A 17,117-nucleotide genomic window follows, 5' to 3' on the forward strand; every position below is an offset into this window, starting at 1 on the left:
ATAATTCCATTTTTATATTTTGTGAAATTCCTTATTTTCCCTAAAACTAATTTTGAACATGACTCACTAAGCAGGCGTTTCTTTTTAGCGGTCAGTCGGCTGGGAAGTCAGCATAAATATGTATGCTTTTGTTATGCAAACTATTTTTAATTTTCTTCAGCAATTCAATTGAAACTTCATATATATATATATACATCAAATCCACTAAATGTGTTAATGACACTGCTTTTGCCCAAACGAAACCTTTCAAGAATGTAATAAGAACTGGCCTTAATTTATTAGAGGAGTGTTTTTGTTTGGTCTCGGTGTTCAACAATTCCTTCAAGGTAGAACATATCAAGTGGTTTTTAAATAAAAAATGCGTCCGTTCAATGACCCTTTTATTGCAGCGAATTGCAATAGAACCATAATTAAGTTGAAACATTTGCAACGTTCACAAGGTGGCTCTATATGTAGGCCGACTTGTATTTAGTGTACGTGTGTTTGTTCTGTATTTGTGCATTTTGCATGGATAATTTAAGTTTTGCCACACACTTTCAAATTTGGTTGCTAGCCATACATTACATATACTATGCTATCATAGTTTTTATATTGTGCTATTGCAGGTAAAGTTTCATTTTGTTGATGATTGTTTCCGACGGCTTACGTTTGTAACATACGGGTTGTGTGTAATTTCAAATAATGGATGAAGACACACATTAAAATACGATACCGCAAACATATGTAATCATCTCTGAAAATTCAGAGAAATGTATCTGCTCCTGGTGTAATGTCTATTTATAAAGAGGCACAGTACAGACGTAAGATGTCTTCTCAATAGCTCATAATATGATGGGGTGCTCTCAAAAGTGCATTAAAGTAATTGCCGAAATAATCAAATAGCCAAATTAATACCATTTATGGCGCATAATAGTGCGTATGAAGTACAACAATTGCCATGTTCTGGACAACTCAACAATATTCGTATGTTAATGTGAGCCTGGGTCTGGTAAAACTGGGCTTTATGCATGTGCGTAAAATGTTGTGCATGTGTTGTTTGTCTCAGTGCTCGGCAATTCCTTTCCCTAATTAAGACGTGACATTGGACCATCAATGTAAACGTCATTTGTCATGGTAAATAACAAATAATTATTCTGAAAACATACGTGTCTTCGGTCAGGAAATAAAAAAAAACATTTTCAAATCTGTTAATGGTGTCAGGGGAAACAGCAAGAGGTTTCTTAATGGATTGGGTCCATGAACTTTCCCTTGTATTTCGCCCATTAAGTCATTTTAAGTTATATATAAGGCTGTGTTGTTGTCGGTGATAATACCAATGTGGGAACTTAACAAGCATTAACATCATCTTTCAACGACATTTCCTAGAATAGTATATCCATTTGAGGTCATTTGTGGACAGCGAATCGCAACGGAACCATAATTAAATTGAAACCTCCACAAGGTGGCTCTATATGTAAGCCGCCTTATATTCAGTGTATGTGTGTTTGTTCTGTATGTGTGCATCTTGGCTGGACAATTTAAGGTTTGCCACACACTTTGAAATTTGGTTGCTAGCCATAGTTCACACATTAGATATACAGTTCTATAAAAGTGTATATATTGTGATATCGCAAGTAAAGTTTCACTTTGTTGATGATTGTGTTTCCGACGGCGTATGTTTGCAACATACGAGTTGTATTTAATTTCAAACAAATGGATGAAGACAAACATAAGAATACGATTCCTCCCCCAAATATGTTATAATCTCTGAAAATTCAGAGAGGTTTATCTTCTCCCGGCGTAATGTCCCTTTATAAACAGGCAAAGTACACATGTAAGATGCCTTATCAATAGCTCATTATACGATGTGGATCTTTCAAAATCATTAAAATGTATCAAAGAAATAGCCGAAGGCATCAAATAGCCAAATTAATACCATTTATGGCGCATAATGGTGCGTAGGAAGTACAACAATTGCCATGTTCTGGACAACTCAACAATATTTGTATGTTAATTTAAGTCTGGTTCTGGTAACACTAGGCTTAATGTATGTGCGTAAAATGTTATCGCAGAATAGCCTGTGCAGTACGTTTGAACAATGAACAATGTGTTGGACAGAGATACGCATCGTTAAAGGTTTGAAACCCCTTCAAATATTGCAGTGATATTATAAATAGAGGATTGGAAATCCTTCTACATTAAATGGTACTAGCGATATATGTATCTATTAAAAATATATATACATATATATTTTTGCAATAGGCTGTATTCAAGAACGGTTTTATTAAAGTTGGGCAAATTTGCTTGTATAGTAGGCGTATATCGTACTCATAAACTAGTGATGCAAATGTTGTAAATTAGTTGTCAATTTATGACAAATTTTACTAAACCCGTCTATTATTTTTCAAACAACACCTGTTTACAAAACTCTTTAGGACTTAAATTAAAATATTCTGTTAAATGACAACGTTTCGAAATCTTCATTGTTCCTTTATTTTAGAGCCTTTTCCCATTTGTATTTTTCCCACGGTGTTAGTGATGTATTACTTGTACATGTATACCTGATGGAATTCACCCAAGTAATTATGGATCAAGTTCACTTGTGGCAGCAATCAATGAAGTAGTGCATATAACTAAGAAAAGAATGCAGCAGCAACAACAACAACATCGTCAACTTCATCAAAATCAGCGGAGACGTACTTCTAACGGTGACTTCAAAAACGGGCATCGTGAATACCGGAGCGCTAAACCGAACCTCCAATACGGGCTTCATGGCTAAAGGAACGTGCATCGTGACTTCCGGAACGGTTATCATGACTTCCGGAAAGAGCATCATGACTTCCGTAATGGGCACCATAACTTCTTCAGGCAGCATGATCTATGGAACGCACACCTGGATACCCGGAGTGAGTATCAGGATTGTCATAATGAAAATCGTGACTTCCGGTACGTTCGTCGACACGTCAATCATGAAAACAGTCGACACTGCACGAACTGTGGACGTCAAAATCATGTTACACGTGACTGCAGACTACCCAAAAGACAATAGGTTACTGATGACAGACGTACTACATCGTTATATAGCACAACTAAATTTGACATTCTTTCGTCGGTATGTAACCAATGTGACTCGCACAAATGTAAGTGTAGTTTAATTATTGCTAATGATGTAACAAATCAACATAAACCTCATTGCTTAAGATTGAATTATGTTAGATGTAGCACAATAAATAATTTAGACACTGATATATCATCCCTGGATAGTAACGTTCTTATGGAATCTCACATACAATCTACTTTAAAATGTGACATAAATAATGATTATTATATTCCATTTACATATAAAGGTTTGCATATTATGCATTTGAATATCCAACATTTATTGCCTAATTTGGATGAAATTCGTGTTTACTTACACGAAAATAGTTCTTTAGATAAAGTAGGCTTTTGTGAAACATTTTTAAATGATAAAACGGAGATTAATACAATATCCATTTCCGGTTACAGCATTGTAAGACGTGATAGGGCTATTTCTGCTGGAGGCGGTGTAATAGTTTATATAAAAGATAGCATCTCTTTTGTACGTAGACATGATTTAGAAAGTGACGAAATTGAATCTATTTGGCTACAAATCAACATTGTAAAGTACAAAACATATCTAATTAACTTTGTTTATCGCCCACCAAATAGCCCTCAATCTTGGATTGACTCATTTGAATTACAGATAAATAAGGCAGACATGGAAGATTGTAATGTGTATTCAACCGGGGATTTTAATTTTCACTGTTTAAGCCAAAACATATTTAACAATAAGAAATGGGAAAAACTTATCACTGATTTTAATTTAAAACAACACGTGTCTTTTCCAACAAGGGTTACTGAACGTTCATCATCAATATTAGACCGTTTGTATTCAAAATATGACAACATTTCTGAGGTAATCATACCAAAAATAGGCATAAGTGACCATTATCCAGTAGTTTTTACATTAAGCGTCAAAGGTAAAATTGTTAAAACAGATGATCATAAAATTATTAAATACAGATGTTTTAACAAATTTTATGAAATCAAGTTTCAAAATGACTTAGCAAATGCTAATTTTGATATGGTTGAAACAATAGAGGGTACTAATGAGGCATTTGAAGTATTTTATAACAAATTAAATTCAGTCCTTAATAAGAATGCCCCTATCAAATATAAAAAAGTGAAGAGATTACAACAACCTGGTTGGTACAACGTAAACGTAAAACAAGCCAGGTCTTTAAGGGATAAATATCAACGTGAATCTAATTGGCCACAATATAAGTTGTGGCGTAATAAATGTAACAGTGCAATCAAAATGGCTAAAAAAGAATATTTTTCGAATGCGGTACAAAACAAAACAAGTGCGAAATCGCTCTGGAAAACTATTAAATTAGCATCAAATAAACACACAGAATCCTCTATTTTGCCAAATGTAATATGGAAGGATGATCATATAATATCTGGTAAAATAAATGTAGCTAATGCACTTAATGACCACTTTGTTGACATCTCGAAACTTATTTAAAAGACTGAATTTGCTGAACACGATTTCCGCTCACTGAAAACATATCTAGATGCAAAGCTAGAATCTAAGCATTTCTCTGTTCAGTTTATTACAACATCAGAAGTTAGTACTTTAATTAATCAACTTGATTCAAACAAAATCTGCTGGTGCTGATGGTATAGGGCCCAGCATTAGTAAACTTTGCAAAGAATTCATTATACAACCAATCACTGCTCTTATAAATAACTGTATATCACATGGAAACTTTCCCGACATGCTTAAAATTGCAAACGTAATACCTTTATACAAGGGTGGATCGGTAGAAGATCCCAATAATTATAGACCAATATCACTTTAACCTACTATATCTAAAATATTTGAAAAGCATATAGCTAAACAATTGCATATATATCTAGAATCTACAGGTCTATTAAACAAAACTCAGTCGGGTTTTCACAAATATCATTCTTGTCAAACAGCATTGATTAATATAGTTGATTAATGGCTTAAACAAATTGATAATGGAAATCTGGTAGGTACAATTTTCTTGGATTTTAAAAAAGCATTTGATCTTGTGGACCATAGGGTTCTTTTATACAAATTAAAACGTTATCATTTTAATGATAGGTCATGCGACCTATTTTCTTCATATCTCCGCAATCGATTTCAGTATATCAAAGCAGAAAGCACTACCTCTACTTGTAAAAGCATCATTGCTGGTGTTCCCCAAGGATCTATTTTAGGACCTCTTCTATTTCTTATTTACGTTAATGATCTTTCGCTAGATCTTACATGTGATTCTGCAATGTATGCTGATGATACAGCATTGCACACTGTGGGAACAAATATTCAAACACTTCAAAATAAGCTACAAACAAATCTTTCAATTGTAAATGATTGGTGCCAAACTAACAACATGATTATTAATCCACTAAAAACTACTTGTATGGTATTAGGGTCGAAACGGAAAGCTAAAAACTTAACAAATCTAAAACTTAAAATTTCAGATACGGTGATCAAAACAGTAAATTGTCAAAAACTTCTTGGCCTTTATATTGACAATGTCATCACGAATGTTTCATTTGCAAAAAATAAAACCATATTTAACCCTTGAAATGCGTAAGCTCTTCTATAATGGTTATATCTCACCTATATCCGACTACGCATTCGTTACCTGGAGTTCAGCGGCCAAAACGGAAATAAATAGAATAATCAAAATACAAAAGCGTTGTGGTGCACATATTTTAAATAAAAAGTACAACACTAATTCAAAAACACTATTTAAAGATCTAAAATGGTTGACTTTTGAACAGCGTTATCACTATTTCACGTCAGTTATTGTATTTAAAGCATTTCACAATCAAACCCCAACATACATACATGACCTGTTGACACCTTCACAAAATAATCACTAAAACTTGCGAAAAAGGGGGATTTAAAGCTACTGCGAATACCCAAAACAAACTATTTCAAACAATCGTTTGAATTTTCTAACACAAAAAAATTTGGAATTCGCTGCCCCAATCTATACGCCAAACAAACAATTTAATTACATTTAAGACAAAATTAAAAGCTTATCTTTCCTCCACACTTTATGAAATGAATTGAACATGCTTTGTTACAACCTGAAGTGTAATAACGACCTGAATTGTAATAAACTTTATTACATTATTACAATTGCGTGACAACCTGAATTGTAATAACGCCCGAAAGTGTAATAAACTTTTTTCTTGCTTTAAAATTGCATCTGATCGCATTTCCAAACACAGATTATTGCAAAATATAATGCATACATGGATATAATATATATTAATAGGGTAATACGACCTATGAATGACAAAAGGTGTTCTCATACAAACTCAATTGTAATAAAGTTATTACATTATTACAATCGCGTGTCGACCTGAATTGTAATAACGCCCGAAAGTGTAATAAACTTATTTCTTGGTTTAAAATTGCATCTTATCGCATTTTTAAACACAGATTTTTGCAAAATATAGTGTATATATGTATATAAAAATGTATCTTAATAAGGTAATACGACCTATGAATGACAAAAAATGTGTTCTCATACAAAACCAATTGTAATAAAGTTATTACATTATTACAACTGCTTATCGACCTGAATTGTAATAACGCCCGAAAGTGTAATAAACTTTTCTTTTGGTTTAAAATCGCATCTTATCGCATTTTCAAACACAGATTATTGCAAAATATAATGCATATATGTATATAAAATATATATTAATAGGGCAATACGACCTATGAATGACAAAAAAGGTGTTCTCATAGAACCTCAATTGTAATAAAGTTATTACATTATTACAATTGCGTAACAACCTGAATTGTAATAACGCCCGAAAGTGTAATAAACTTTTTTCTTGCTTTAAAATTGCATCTGATCGCATTTTCCAAACACAGATTATTGCAAAATATAATGCATACATGGATATAATATATATATTAATAGGGTAATACGACCTATGAATGACAAAAAGGTGTTCTCATACAAACTCAATTGTAATAAATTTATTACATTATTACAATCGCGTGTCGACCTGAATTGTAATAACGCCCGAATGTGTAATAAACTTATTTCTTGGTTTAAAATTGCATATTATCGCATTTTTAAGCACATATTTTTGCAAAATATAGTGTATATATGTATATAAAAATGTATCTTAATAAGGTAATACGACCTATGAATGACAAAAAATGTGTTCTCATACAAAACCAATTGTAATAAAGTTATTACATTATTACAATCGCGTGTCGACCTGAATTGTAATAACGCCCGAAAGTGTAATAAACTTATTTCTTGGTTTAAAATTGCATCTTATCGCATTTTTAAGCACATATTTTTGCAAAATATAGTGTATATATGTATATAAAAATGTATCTTAATAAGGTAATACGACCTATGAATGACAAAAAATGTGTTCTCATACAAAACCAATTGTTATTAAGTTATTACATTATTACAACTGCTTATCGACCTGAATTGTAATAACGCCCGAAAGTGTAATAAACTTTTCTTTTGGTTTAAAATCGCATCTTATCGCATTTTCAAACACAGATTATTGCAAAATATAATGCATATATGTAGATAAAAAATATATTAATAGGGCAATACGACCTATGAATGACAAAAAAGGTGTTCTCATACAACCTCAATTGTAATAAAGTTATTACATTATTACAATTGCGTAACAACCTGAATTATAATAACGCCCGAAAGTGTAATAAACTTTTTTCTTGCTTTAAAATTGCATCTGAACGCATTTCCAAACACAGATTATTGCAAAATATAATGCATACATGGATATAATATATATATTAATAGGGTAATACGACCTATGAATGACAAAAAGGTGTTCTCATACAAACTCAATTGTAATAAAGTTATTACATTATTACAATCGCGTGTCGACCTGAATTGTAATAACGCCCGAAAGTGTAATAAACTTATTTCTTGGTTTAAAATTACATCTTATCGCATTTTTAAGCACATATTTTTGCAAAATATAGTGTATATATGTATATAAAAATGTATCTTAATAAGGTAATACGACCTATGAATGACAAAAAATGTGTTCTCATACAAAACCAATTGTAATAAAGTTATTACATTATTACAACTGCTTATCGACCTGAATTGTAATAACGCCCGAAAGTGTAATAAACTATTCTTTTGGTTTAAAATCGCATCTTATCGCATTTTCAAACACAGATTATTGCAAAATATAATGCATATATGTATATAAAATATATATTAATAGGGCAATACGACCTATGAATGACAAAAAAGGTGTTCTCATAGAACCTCAATTGTAATAAAGTTATTACATTATTACAATTGCGTAACAACCTGAATTGTAATAACGCCCGAAAGTGTAATAAACTTTTTTCTTGCTTTAAAATTGTATCTGATCGCATTTCCAAACACAGATTATTGCAAAATATAATGCATACATGGATATAATATATATATTAATAGGGTAATACGACCTATGAAGGACAAAAAGGTGTTCTCATACAAACTCAATTGTAGTAAAGTTATTACATTATTACAATCGCGTGTCGACCTGAATTGTAATAACGCCCGAAAGTGTAATAAACTTATTTCTTGGTTTAAAATTGCATCTTATCGCATTTTTAAGCACATATTTTTGCAAAATATAGTGTATATATGTATATAAAAATGTATCTTAATAAGGTAATACGACCTATGAATGACAAAAAATGTGTTCTCATACAAAACCAATTGTAATAAAGTTATTACATTATTACAACTGCTTATCGACCTGAATTGTAATAACGCCCGAAAGTGTAATAAACTATTCTTTTGGTTTAAACTCGCATCTTATCGCATTTTCAAACACAGATTATTGCAAAATATAATGCATATATGTATATAAAATATATATTAATAGGGCAATACGACCTATGAATGACAAAAAAGGTGTTCTCATACAACCTCAATTGTAATAAAGTTATTACATTATTACAATTGCGAAACAACCTGAATTGTAATAACGCCCGAAAGTGTAATAAACTTTTTTCTTGCTTTAAAATTGCATCTGATCGCATTTCCAAACACAGATTATTGCAAAATAAAATGCATACATGGATATAATATATATATTAATAGGGTAATACGACCTATGAAGGACAAAAGGGTGTTCTCATACAAACTCAATTGTAGTTAAGTTATTACATTATTACAATCGCGTGTCGACCTGAATTGTAATAACGCCCGAAAGTGTAATAAACTTATTTAAGCGATCATTGAAGATCGGCAATGATCGTAAAATAAATCGCGGGAAGTCATTAGAGGTGCGCTACCTAAATATATCGTACATTTGTCATGAATGACAAATAAACCACGCGGCAATAAGATTCAATTCAGTATTTATTATATTCAATCTCAAAATGTTCCGAATTCCTTAAATAAAATAAATATTTATAACCAATATTTAAATTCTTTATTGAGTTCAAGACCTAAATATGCATTTTCTTGCATTATTATTTTAATAAATAATCGAGAAGATCGCGATACCGTAGCCTATTCCGTTTTCCTTCTGTTAAGTTATAAAACTTTCAGCAAGGTTATCTATCGAAATGTTATGGCGTTAGCCTCTTACCCCATTCCAAATGGTATGATGGTAATACCATTGCCTGTCCGTACAACGTAATTCCGTTAACCTAAGGCCTGTTGAACAGAACAACTCGAGTCGTATCGGGTGAGTTACAACATTTTAAATAACTCTTTTGACCAGTAATTCTTTTCAGCTCAATTCAACAGTGAAAAATGCATCTTATATCACTTTAAACCAAAAGATAAGTTTATTACACTTTCGGGCGTTATTACAATTCAGGGCGACACGCGATTGTAATAATGTAATAACTTTATTACAATTGAGTTTGTATGAGAACACCTTTGTTGTCATTCATAGGTAGTATTACCTTATTAAGATACACTTTTACATACATGTATACACTATATTTTGCAATAATTTGTGTTTTAAAATGCGATCAGATGCAATTTTAAACCAAGAAATAAGTTTATTACACTTTCGGGCGTTATCACAATTCAGGTCGACAAGCAGTTGTAATAATGTACTAACTTTATTACAATTAAGGTTGTATGAGAACACCTTTTTTGTCATGCATAGGTCGTATTGCCCTATTAATATATATTTTATATACATGTATGCATTATATTTGACAATAATCTGTGTTTGAAAATGCGATAAGATGCAATTTTAAACCAAGAAATAAGTTTATTAAACTTTCGGGCGTTATTACAATTCAGGACGACAATCAATTGTAATAATGTTATAACGTTATTACAATTGAGTTTGCACGAGAACACATTTTTTGTCATTCATAGGTAGTATAACCTTATAAAGATACATTTTCATATACACGTATACAATATATTTTGCAAAAATATGTGCTTGAAAAGCGATAAGATGCACCTTTTAAACCAAGAAATAAGTGTATTACACTTTCGGGCGTTATTACAATTCAGGTCGACGCGCGATTGTAATAATGTAATAACTTTATTACAATTTAGTTTGTATGAGAACACCTTTTTATCATTCGTAGGTCGTATTGCCCTATTAATATATATTATATCCACGTATGCATTATATTTTGCAATAATCTGTGTTTGGAAATGCGATCAGATGCAATTTTAAACCAAGAAATAAGTTTATTACACTTTCGGGCGTTATTACAATTCAGGTTGTCACGCAATTGTAATAATGTAATAACTTTATTACAATTGAGGTTGTATGAGAACACCTTTTTTGTCATTCATAGGTCGTATTGCCCTATTAATATATATTTTATATACATGTATGCATGATATTTGACAATAATCTGTGTTTGAAAATGCGTCCAGATGCAATTTTAAACCAAGAAATAAGTTTATTAAACTTTAGGGCGTTTTTACAATTCAGGTCGACAAGCAATTGAAATAAAGTTATAACTTTATTACAATTGAGTTTGCATGAGAACACATTTTTTGTCATTCATAGGTCGTATAACCTTATAAAGATACATTTTCATATACATGTATACACTGTATTTTGCAAACATAGGTGCTTGAAAATGCGATAAGATGCACTTTTAACACAAGAAATAAGTTTATTACACTTTCGGGCTGTTATAACAATTCAGGTCGACACGCGATTGTAATAATGTTATAACTTTGTTACAATTGAGGTTGTATGAGAACACCTTTTTGTCATTCATAGGTCGTATTGTCCTATTAATATATATATTATATCCACGTATGCATTATATTTTGAAATAATCTGTGTTTGGAAATGCGAACAGATGCAAATTTAAACCAAGAAAAAAGTTTATTACACTTTTGGGCGTTATTACAATTCAGGTTGTCACGCGATTGTAATAATGTAATAACTTTATTACAATTGAGGTTGTACGAGAACACCTTTTTTGTCATTCATAGGTCGTTTTGCCCTGTTAATAAATATTTTATATACATATATGCATTATATTTTGCTATATTCTGTGTTTGAAAATGCGATAAGATGCGATTTTAAACCAAAAGATAAGTTTATTACACTTTCGGGCGTTATTACAATTCAGGTCGACAAGCAGTTGTAATAATGTAATAACTTTATTACAATTGGTTTTGTATGAGAACACATTTTTTGTCATTCATAGGTCGTATTACCTAATTAAGGTACATTTTTATATACATATATACACTATATTTTGCAAACATATGTGCTTAAAAATGCGATAAGATGCAATTTTAAACCAAGAAATAAGTTTATTACACTTTCGGGCATTATTACAATTCAGGTCGACACGCGATTGTAATAATGTAATAACTTTATTACAATTGAGTTTGTATGAGAACACCTTTTTGTCATTCATAATTCGTATTACCCTATTAATATATATATTATATCCATGTATGCATTATATTTTGCAATAATCTGTGTTTGGAAATGTGATCAGATGCAATTTTAAAGCAAGAAAAAAGTTTATTACACTTTCGGGCGTTATTACAATTCAGGTTGTCACGCAATTGTAATAATGTAATAAAGTTTATTACAATTAAGGTCGTTATTACACTTCAGGTTGTAACAATGCTTCATGTTGTTTTAGTAAATAACATTAGTTTAATGTTTGAATACTGTTCTAGCATAAATGGTTATGGAAGTTTTATGTCTGTCATTTGTTTTTTTATTATAATATATATCATCATAAGTGTGCATGCATATATGATTCTTTATGTTTTGTTCTTATTGCTCAAGATGAAATATGATGTATTTGTTGTAAATTGTATATTGTTAGAAGACCTTGTTAAAAATAAGAAATGTATTATATAAATTGCATATTATGTAATTTCATCTGATGTATTTCTTAACAAATCTATCTTCTTTAAAAAAAGATTTTTTTTTATTATTATTATTATTATTATTCTGACATCTCCATTTGTCCATAATGTTAAAAGATAGTGGTTTCACATTTAAGATCTGTTTTCAGTCTCCTTAAACGTGCTTGTAGTTCTGCTTTGTCAAATGCTTGAGAACTGTCAGATTGTTAAGAAATTGATAATTTATCATTTAAGACCTCGCGCTATAGTGATACATATTTTCTATTGCTGACGCACACCCATAAGCTCTTGTTCCAAATATTCAATTACCTAATGTTAATGTGTTTCCTTAACCTGATCTAATAGTGTATTGTCCCTTTGTTTTTCTGTCTATCAGATATTACATTTTTGTAGATATAAATATCAGCAACATTCTTCTGCCGTATGAATATTTGAAATGTGATTTCTTATCCAAACAGTCATATATTATCTATTTTTATATATTGAATATAAGAAATATTCAATTGTATTATGAATATTTTAGATGAGATTACTTATGTTTACAGTTGTTTCATTTAAAAACATATTAAAACTCAAACGCAGTCGCCTGAAATCGACCATATCGTACATAAATGGAATATTCTTAAAAGGGAAAACTAGTGCAGGCTAAAATACATTTTAAATAAAGTATAATGAATTAATAATCTTGGTAATCTAGACGTTTTCCAAATTCAATTAATATATGCTAATAATTGTTAATATTGTTGCAAATACTTTGAATATAAACGAACACGTTAAAACATGTGATGTATTATAACAAGCGAGTTGTTTAAGTCGATTAATATCAAATCGTCCGTTGTTAATAGAAGTGACTTTGATTCGCATTTTATATTGATATTAAAATTTCATAGGCAAATAATGTCGAACACAAATTCATCTCGTATATTCATTTGTTTTATAAATTGCATTGGTTATATGTTCACACAATAAGGAGCGCGTACTTTTTATGGGAAGCATTGGTTTAACAAATACCTATTATATTTGTTTTATGTCAAAGACGAAATACTAGACTATTCAGGCCAATTTAATATTTAATATTTAATATACGAAGATAATGCAATACTCTGTCTATTAGCTGTTATTTTTCGCTATATTTCACACATCGGTACTATCTTCGTTTTCATGTGTAGGACCAGACATTGATTTCTTTGTTTAAGTTCCATAGAACTTTACTTAAGGGGGGAATCGAAACCTCTCTATCGCCAGGCGTGCAATATATCCACAGAAGGCAGCGAAGTCTTCTGAGTTAAATTCCTTTTCTATATACGTTGGACAGTATGTTCTTTTCAGAAAGGTTGCGACTTCATCATTTATTGTATTTGGACCTGATATTTTGATGAATTATGATAAAGCGCTGAATTCATTTGTTGGAAAGCTTTGTTGTCGGTCCAACTTGAAGTCGAATGTTGCTGTTTAAAAAAAAATTCATTCATCTTGAAAAGATTTGAATGCAATATTGTGATATACTCTATGAAAATTGCACACACATTTTTCACAAAAATGAAACAGTTATTTCATAACGTGTTCAGTTATGATTTGTTTAAATGCCAGGAAAACTACATATGTTAGTAAAGGGCGTTTTTTCGTAATTGTGGATGAAACGCATTTTAATTTTACCAAAGTTCAAAGTTTATAGGCAATCCGGAAAGCTCTTGTGGCAAAATACATTTACACAAAATACATATGGCCATGACATGAATTCATACAATACAACAAATTACCATATGAACAGATATGAAAAATCTATAAACATATAGTGGGTATGACTATATAACACTGTTTTGTGAGTTAACATGCGAATATTTAAGAACAAGATTATATAAGTTTTCACATCTAAGTTTGAAATGCATTTCAAGTAAAATTATTAAGCTTTTTATAAAACGTTAGTTGCCACACTGTGAACAAGTCTAATGGTATTTCGGTAACTTTGCAGCGCTCTATTGATAGCATTGAATTAAACAAACATCGGTCGGTCAACACATATATGAACAACCACCTAGCCATTTGATCAAATGCACCAAAACACATGACTTACGGCGTCGTTATATTTACATGTTAAAAACTAACTTCTGCAATATTTAATTTTTTTTTGGGGGGGGGGGGTCGATGGATATTTAATTTTGTAAATATCTATAATACATTTTCAATTTATATTCATCTTTCAGAACTAATAAAACACACCGTTTAACAAAGATTCCAATGAATTACACATAATACTTAATACTTTATGTGATCTGTACAAAATGATTGTACAAACATCGCCGTAAACCTATGATAATTGGAACAAGATCTTAGAACATTATTGAGTAGGTTGTTAATGGTAAGTATACACTCAATATGTATCTTCTTATAAGTGGAATGTAAGTACACACTTTAAAAAGAGTATATATTAGTATAGAAGAGTTACTTAAGTAAAAATGTATCCAAAGTGTGATATACAATAAATATTAACAACTTAAGTCTGAAACATTAAAAAGCTAAACTAACACTAAGCTTAAGTAATCATAAAGGGGTTTGGAAAATACACATTGTTATGATAGATTTTGCTTCTATTAACAATATATCTAGGGATATTAAGATACATATTTTAAAGTATTTGGTAACCAATGTTCCTTTAAAATTTGTAACCAGTGTTCCTTTAAAACATTTAAGTGAATCAGGGGAGATAATTTCAAAACTAATTTCAAAAAGTCAACATAAGTAAAGCCCCTTCAGCTGTTTGATGAAAGTACAAGTTCTTGATATTTGAATATTGGCGTACAAAATAAAGTAAATTACATGCAAATAAGTTATAAGTTATTATATACGCAAAACATAAACTGTCAGCCGACGAAACTTACCAAAGGGAGAGCTAAGACCTCTCCTTCGCCAGGGGAGGCACTTGATCCTACTAACGACCATCATCTGAGAAAAAATACAATGGAGTACAAGTTTATCATCAACATAATCATCGTAACAATCCTGAAGGATTTCCAACTTGCATCAACATATTTTCAAGCTTAAGTTTTCATTGATTGAAGTTTTCATTAATTGAAGTTGTTAAAATGCACGATCAGAAAGTACATTTACCATAACCAATAACAATAGGTTTCTTTCAAGTGCATGACGACGGTATTTAGTATAAATATAGACACGTATTTTTCCAAGACATACACCCAATTCGCATATATGTGTTATTTAAGTGGTAAACAAACTATGTATCTTTGTGCAAAACAATTTATACTGTTTATTGAGTTTCGATTTATTTGTTTTATGTTTTTATATTTTGATTAACGAAAAAGAATGAGTAATTCCATTTGCATACTTGTTGTATTGACGAACTAACATGTGCAAATATACTTCTTGAAAGCTTCATATCATTTGACATAATCGGAGTGATTTGTAGCGGAAAGAAAAACGAATGTTTTAATGTGAAGCAGCAGTTTATCACAAACGATGGATTTCAACAGACCACAATGATTGGATGAGTTCATGTGCACGCACTTTGGTGTAAATAAAACATGTTGAATTGTTAATGGTCTTAGTGTTCGTTTCTTGTTTTCAAACTTTGTGTTTTGATTGTGTAATTATTTAGGCGTAAGGTTCATATATTCGTAAAGTCGTTGGGTTTTCTAAATACATCATATATGATTCGGTCATTCAACGTTGAATGACACCATTGTGATGTCGCCAATATAAAAGATTGATTCTCCCCAAAAGCCAAGTAATCATGAATCATCAAAGATCAATACCTCTTGTCATAAGTTTTCATTGCACAAAAGCAATCATTAACAACCTGAGGCAAACACATACATCATTCTTTAAATAGTTTCCTCGAGTGACCCACTAACCACGTTGAGTGTCCCAGACATCAATTTCTTCTTTTGGACTGGTCAAATAAAGTTGATGATCAACTGTTCACATAAGGAAACAATATATGGCTCTATTGAAGACCGTACAATGACCGTTTAAGACTGTCATGGGATTATTAATGAACAGTTTTATCTTCATTACGCAATCATTAGCCTAAGGAAAATTGGGCGTGTCCCTATATTAAGCTTCCGCAGAATTTCAAAGGCCCATCAACACAAAAAAAGAAACAACCCACTAGCCGATTATTTTTATCAAAATGTATTATTTTTCAGTGGTAGAGGCGCAGAAAATGTTTCTTTGCACAACTTATGTATTTAACCTCGGTTTTGATAAAATGATGTTATCTGGCATTACAACTGCGCTATTCTTCTATCAGAAGCATCGTTCAGATCTCACTCAAAACTATGAATATATGCATAAGGCATCATTTAAACCGTGACGGACAGACAACAGCATTAAGAAGCGGACGGACGGACACTACTTTACATGTTTAAGATGTTTAAGTGTTTTATAACTTATATGCTTAAAGGAGGTGTTCTGCTCCTTAAAAATCCACATAAAGGACGAGACAATTTTTATCCTAAAGTGCTTATACAACGAACAACAACGATTAGGGTATACGGACGATCCCGACAAAACATTTCTTAAAATTCAGAACTAATAGGCTGCGGATTAGTCAATAATGAACCGCCTCGGAGTCGTTCAATTACATGTTCTAAGGATACTTTTTAAACACTTTTTTATAAATGTTTCAATACTTTCTAATTATTTACAAGTTTTGTCTCTACGATTTGCTTTGTTTTGTAATTGCGCCAAACATTTAAGAACAAACTATTT

This window comes from Dreissena polymorpha, chromosome 1 (assembly GCF_020536995.1).
Source record: "Dreissena polymorpha isolate Duluth1 chromosome 1, UMN_Dpol_1.0, whole genome shotgun sequence".
In the NCBI taxonomy this organism is placed as follows: Eukaryota; Metazoa; Mollusca; class Bivalvia; order Myida; family Dreissenidae; genus Dreissena; species Dreissena polymorpha.